Here is a 7,101-nt window from a genome sequence, read left to right on the forward strand (position 1 = left end):
ATTTTTCTAATAGCTTGTCTGACATCTGAACATCTGTTCATTTAGTTTGGCAATTACTGTTTGTCTACCTTTGATTTGTTGTACAGAGTATTCTAACAATAAGTTATTCAAACCATTCTCATTGTGATCTAAAGCTGATAAATGGACGTGGTTGCCCGCCATTCAAGCCGCTACACTGTGATCTGGGATATTTGTTATTAAAGGCATACAAAAACAAATATTTCAAAGAAAACTGTGCACCACCTTTTGTTTGGAATACTGGGGAGGTGTCCGGTCTGGGTGTACCCGAAACGTCAGAAAAATAATCATGAACACTAAAAGGGAAATGCATGTGTTTGTATAGTGCATGAAAGGGGCAAAGGGTACAAATTGTAGAAATTTGTTTCCATTTAGTTCCCTTTGAAACATTGAGAAAACAATAACTAATGACAATGACTAAACAAAACTCTCTTGTTGCTTGAAGTCCAGAAGTCATTACCAACATCTGATCTTGTTGAGTTTCATTTTGGAACATTACATTATCAGTCACTAAAATATTTCTTGGGAGTAATTCCATTATGTTCATTCTGCATTGGCCGATTTTCGGGAGCTGAATTGTACAGTGAATGCAGCATATAATTTCAGTTGCTCACATTATATTGAGGTGTGTGTGTGTGTGTGTGTGTGTGTGTGTGTGTGTGTGTGTGTGTGTGTGTGTGTGTGTGTATGTGTGTGTGTGTGACGGTGCGTGTGTTTGTTTGTTTTGGGGGCGGGTGTGTTATAACCTATTACACATTATTATATAACCTATAAAGCATGATGCCTCACGTCGTGTGCAGTATACCTTTTGTAAAGGATATTTGTAATGAGACAAAAATAAAAACAAAGGGTGCAGGAACAATGAAGAATGTTTCTTCCGTCTTTCCGTCCTTCTCTCCAGGACCACAGCACTATAGGCCTCAACACAGGATGGGGGCAAGGGAGCAGGTATAGAGGAAAGCCTGGTGACGCAAGGTTAGTCAGGGAGCAGGTGACTTTGTTATACGCTAGTGGGGAAGCATCCGGTTGGAACCAGTGGTGGACAGTAACGAAGTATACATTTACTTGAGTTGCCTACTCAAGTAGGCTACATTTTGTGAGTATCTGTACTTACTTAAGCCTCTTTCAAATTTAGTGAAAAGAGCAGAGCTTCAAGCTCATAATGCGTAGCGAATCGCGATGATGATTTTCACTATTAGGCCAAAAGTATCTATATTGTTATGAACAACTTTCACACCATAGTATTAATACATTGACTCAAGTACTGGCGTTGAGTACTTTGTCCATCTCTGGGAGCAGGTGATTTTGTAGTGGGGGAAGCATCCGGGTTGGAACGGCAGTAAAATAATCAATATGTCAGACGGGAAGAATGTTCACAATGTTTACAATAAGGGTGTGTGGACACTAGGAAAAGACTGACACACTATTGAACTATGTGTTTTTATGTAGTTTTAGCATGGAAGTCTTTGAAACCTATAAACAATAACAAACACGTTTCTGGAACAAAAGGGTGAACTAAATCAAACACTCAGGATGCCAGTCAAGTTTTGTCTCATTATCTGATGTTTGGTCTAATAGGCCTCTAGTCTAGCCTACCAAACAGCTATACAAATATCTCCCTCTTTCCTGTCTATTTTCACTTGATGCTATCAATAAAGGCAGAAAAGCCATAAACAAATCTTAAAAAAGAAAAAAAAGACTGGTGGGGGTAACACCGATCTTGGGTAAAGAGTAAAAGATTCCATTATGGTGACTGAGAAATAATGCAAGTCTGCATTTAAATGTATCGACAAATGTAACCAAATGGAAGTGCCCATTTGTTTTTTTCATTTGTACACTCACAGTTAAATGAACACTCCGAATTTTGCAACGTTCTGTTGAGGTAATCTCACTTTGCTGTTGCTTTCCAGACACTTTACTAGAGTACTGTGGATAATTAGAATACTGATCTCCCCCGCACCCTCTCACAATGGGGACCTGTTGGCCAGTACGTGTGCTCGTACACGTACTGTATGGCCTCCTACAACTAAATCCTCCTGTAATGAGCTGACGTCTACCTCCACATTCAGTGTTCATCACGTACAGCAGGGCAAGGGTTTTCTGGCAACACGAGTTATTAATTCTACAGTATCTAGCAAATGCTCTTCTCGTGAAAAGAGAACGGGCATTCTCTTTATATTCACAATGGAAATTCAAACAGATGATGTTAAAACAGTAGCAAATCACACCTATGGGAGGCCGAAGAACACCTGGCGCAGGGACCTTGAGACTGACATCAAGCAGTGTGGACTGACATGGAAACAGTTGGAAAAGAAGGCCCAGGATAGAGGACTCTGGCGAACTGATGAGACCCCTTGGTTGTATGGACGTACAGCTTGTAAGATAAGAGGTACCCTACGGTTGTACCGTTTGTAAAACAAGAAAACAGTTTTTGGCCTAAGTCGTGTTGGTCTTGTGAAATTGCCTAAGTCTGGAGTACGTCTAAGACTTGTCTAATGTGCCTTAGTCAAAATAGAAATTGCCTGGCCTTATGTTTCATAACTGACAGTCTTCATTTTATTTCAATAGTTATATATTGTTATAAATGTTGTGTGAAATTATTTGTTCTGTATCATTCTTTTCTGTTTTCTGAAAAACGTAATGACTTTCATTATTTTAAGAAGGTGACAAAATGGTAGGAACAATGCAGCCATAGGATATTGTTAAATTCCTAGATCAAGACTGATATCATATCTCATACACTAAACTAGAAAATATTGTTCTTGAAGAAACAATGTGGGCTCGCTTCAAACTTGTAGTATAAATAGTACAAATGTCTGACAGTATGTGAGTGTGTAGACTTGGCTCTGGTTTGAACTGGGAACCTCAGTTGCCATCGGGCTGCTCTACCAGCCACTCTACCCCTGAACGGTAACAAGTCATCTCGCCCCTTTGCCAACTCGCCCCAGCTTTTTTCCGCCGACCTCACGCCGACAGCTCGGTGCGGCGGTTCTTGTATTCTTTATTTTGTTTTACTGATAATAAGGTTAGAAATAAGTTTAAGGTTAGGCATAGTTTTACTGGGGTTAAGTTTAGGAATAGGGTTAGGTTTAGGCATCGTTTTACTGAGGTTGAGGTTAGGAATAAGGTTAGGTTTAACCGTTTAAGCAACAGCCGAGGCGAAGTGGGAAAAGGAGGAATCTCTGTACCGAAAACTACAACAAGAGCCGACTTATAATGTGAAGCCAGAGTATATTGCCAAGTCCAGTGCCGACCTGGAAGAGGCAGTGATGAAGAATAAGGTGGAAGTTGAGCTGTTGTCTCCGGATGAAGATGAGCCACTTGCCTTCACCGGGATCATCCGAGTCCTTAACGTCTTTCTTTTTTTTTAAAGATATTCTTTTGCGACTTACGCAGTTTTTTTTTTTTTTTTTTTGAAGGGACATACAGTAGGCTGACAGGAAACGGGAGAAAGATGGGGGAAGTGCAGTAAAGGCCGCGTCGGGCTCGGGAGTCGAACCCGCGGCACACTGCGACTGGATTACCAGTCGGGTGCCCAGACGGTTACGCCACCGCCTGGGCCTCTCTTTCAACAAAGCGGTTTACATTAGATCAACCATGGATAATTGGGCTTCTTATTTTGATTACCCAGCTGATTATGTCCAGGGTTCTCACGAAGCTAACACTGGTTTTCTTTCAAGATGTCTTTTGCACCACCGTATAACACGCACGGCTCCCGCATTGAGTTTGTGGTTCGTTATGAAACCTCATTAATCAATGTAAATTAAGCAATGTAAATTGCTTAACAACTTTTTTTTTGCTTTTTAAATGACCGAAATAAAGATTCAAACTCAAACTCAAACTCTGAAGGTGATTACTGGGCTGTTCTGCCGGCTATGTACACCCGGGCGAGTCTCCTATTCCCCTGAATCACTGCCACCCAAAGCTCACAAGTTCACAACGCATCACATTGCTTTTTTTGAATAGTCAAAGTATGACAGAGGGGTGTATGTCATGTGATGTGGGAGGTGGGGTGGCAATAGGGGTATGGGGTGTGTGGTGGTGGGCGTTTTGGAGCACTGTTGGACACTGTTGTGGATTAAATACTCTTCCAAAGATGAAGGATTGACAAAGTTTTATTGAAAGATCATGATCATAAGAGAACAGACTGGTGTGTTAGACCACTAAGACCAGTCCTTTCTCCATGCCCTCGCAGGAGCCAAATGGCCGCCCTGGGCTCAAGCCTCCCCCAACCCGAGTTCTTAGCCCACTATAACAGAGACTCTATACTAAATGGGCATATATGGATCTGCTCTAAAGATAAGGGCGACACACAAATCAGTATACATTCACTGATAGCGTGGAGGAGTCAGGTCAGCTGTTAGATTGACAGCTGCAGTTGCGTTAGAATGATCACACTGGTGAGAATGCTTTGCTGACTAGACCTTCAATGAGATTGAATGGAAGGCAGAGAAATACAAAATAATGCATATATTTGGCAATCTATTTGGCCTTCTAAAATAACTATTACAACACGTATAAATGTTTTAGTATCAAATTATACTTTGAATACCAAGTACTAAGATTGTACCAGCTGTACTAATTGCTATATTGCAGAGGGACATGGGTTGATATTAATGGTCTTAACTCAAAATGCATACATCACACAGCTTAGGTTTTTGGATTAAATCAGAGAGCAGACCCATGCAAACTTGGTTATGTAAAAAAGGTATCTGTAGTGTAAACATTGGGGCTGCAGTGACTTTACGAAAACATGGGTCAGTCCTCTCTCCCCAGTAGCAAACCCCATTCGAAATGCATTGGGTGCTTACAGTTAAATATCTCAGAAACTACAAATTGTTTCAAAGTAAAAATCTCTCAATTGTATAGGAATAGGGAGGTTCCAAAATTTTATCACTTAAGTTTTAAAAGTTAAATATATGGATTTACTAAGTGACATTCTCCGTTTAGGAGAATATAGTATAGAAATAGTGTAGATTAGAACATCTTGTGCTGTCCCACAATAATCCTATATTTTGGTAGCGCACACGAGTGAACACAAGAGGGATTATGAGGACCAAAACAAGAGTAACACCTTAAAATCTGTGAAAAACAAAAGCCAAGTAGAACTCTTGAGCACTGAGCACTCGTAATTAAGACCAGGACAATTATTGCCTCCATTTAAGTTTTTTATGTTGTATAAAATAAACAATCAAGTATTCAATTATAATGCTTAACCGAAACAGTGAGGAATCTATCAGTATGCAATAGCTGTTTGACCACTGTAAGAATTTTGCAATAAGTCTAATAAGTCTAGCCTGTTACTGTGTTACATAATATGCAAACACGTTTTTGCATTGTAGCCTCTCCCTTCCATTGTTTTCTATTGAAAGCAACTTACGCTATACTTGTTCTTGAGTATTAATGTTTATTTTCATTTCATGAATGCCACACCTCCATGGTGTTGATATAAGCATAAAGTTCTAGCTGTATGAGCGGAAAAACGACAATAGGAAGAGGCTTACGCCATCCACATGTGAGGTATACTTTGCATCTTCGCTGGAGCTTTTCCGTGAGCCGCACATGCAGACGCAAGGAGCTCATTCTAAAATACAAATGCATCAAAGGCCTTCTTTCATCATGAAGACATTATACTGTACGTCATTGGTAGTTCCTCCTGCTGAGCCTTCACGTCAAGTCCGACCAGCGGAATGTCCTCTAGGAGGAAGACTGTTGGCGACATTTAACCACATGACCCATAGCGTGCGTCCCTATTCTGGGGCGAACATTGGGCGAAAATAGCCGATCTACTTGCGTTGTAAGCTTGTAGATGGGCTATTTTTGGCGAACAGATTTGGTGTTGAGGGGAAAAAAGGCTTGTATAAAACTGTGGGGGACCCTGTGCAACTGCAACTAAGTAGCCTATGCAACTCCTCCTCACACTTTTTCGTGATTTGTTTTAGTAATATAATATTCTATTGTCTTTTGTCACATTTTGCTTATCTTCATGTGAGATTTCTAGTCAAGGAGATATTATTTGAGTAGAGGAGCAGAGACCTTTCAATTTGACCTTGCACTCTATCGCCAGCCAAAGAGTTATCTATCTGTGTCCCCTTGGTGCATTACTACAGTGTCTGGCAGGCCATTAACTGACCTGCCATTCATCTCTCCACACACTTTGGTAAATGGTCAGTGATAGCAAAGTTGCAGTTATTAATATAGTGAAGAACAGTTCTGCTGTTAGAGGGCATCTACAGGGCAATAACAATAGCCCTAGCACAATAAAAGAATGAATCGTATACTGTACTGTAAGAGCCACTCTCATTTTGAAAAAGTGGCTGTGGATGTCTCTTACTTCTCTGACACAACGGCAGCCCAAAGGACCTGCTACATATTTCTGTCTGGTAGATATAGCTCGGTCAGACTTTTGTATCTGAGCCAATGTCAAATGAATCAAATGGCCTGGCCACATTGCAGGCAACTGCCTTTACAGCCAAATAAATCACCCCACTTTACGCAGTACGACCATTCAGCCAAGAGCGACAGGTGGTCACTGCATTTCGGATGAAGTTGTGTCCCATTATGTTGCTCTGCCAATGAGACTTGCAAAAGATTCACATCATCTCAGAAACTGGAGCTGGTTTAAAGTGTTGCCAAGGTGTCACAGTGGCACAGTGAAACAGCCTTTTGACCAATGACTATAGTCACATTTGGCCCGTGCCTCCAAGTGAAGTCCAATAACCTGTCCTGACCTGTATTGAATGTGGGCACCAAGTCGTCTGCTGATCCTGCAGAAACATCCAGTGTCTGTCATGACTGAAGAGATTACCCTATCAGGCATGCTTCACCATATCTGCACACAGTATACAGCAGTCAATGAACTGTTGTTTAAGACTGTCTGGTGGCATTGCTATTACACAATACATTCTATTATGCTCTCAATTGTGGGGCAACAGTTCTCCAAGCTATAGTCTTGTACTGAACAAATAATTAACAAATGGTAACAATAATGATAAGGATAATCTATAGACATTTCTAGTATGCAGGTTGCAGCAAAGGGCCTCTGACATTTATTTTCAAGGATTATCAGTCAGCGTTTCACTT

Source organism: Protomyctophum parallelum (genome assembly GCF_964188405.1).
Source record: "Protomyctophum parallelum genome assembly, chromosome: 8".
NCBI lineage: Eukaryota > Metazoa > Chordata > Actinopteri > Myctophiformes > Myctophidae > Protomyctophum > Protomyctophum parallelum.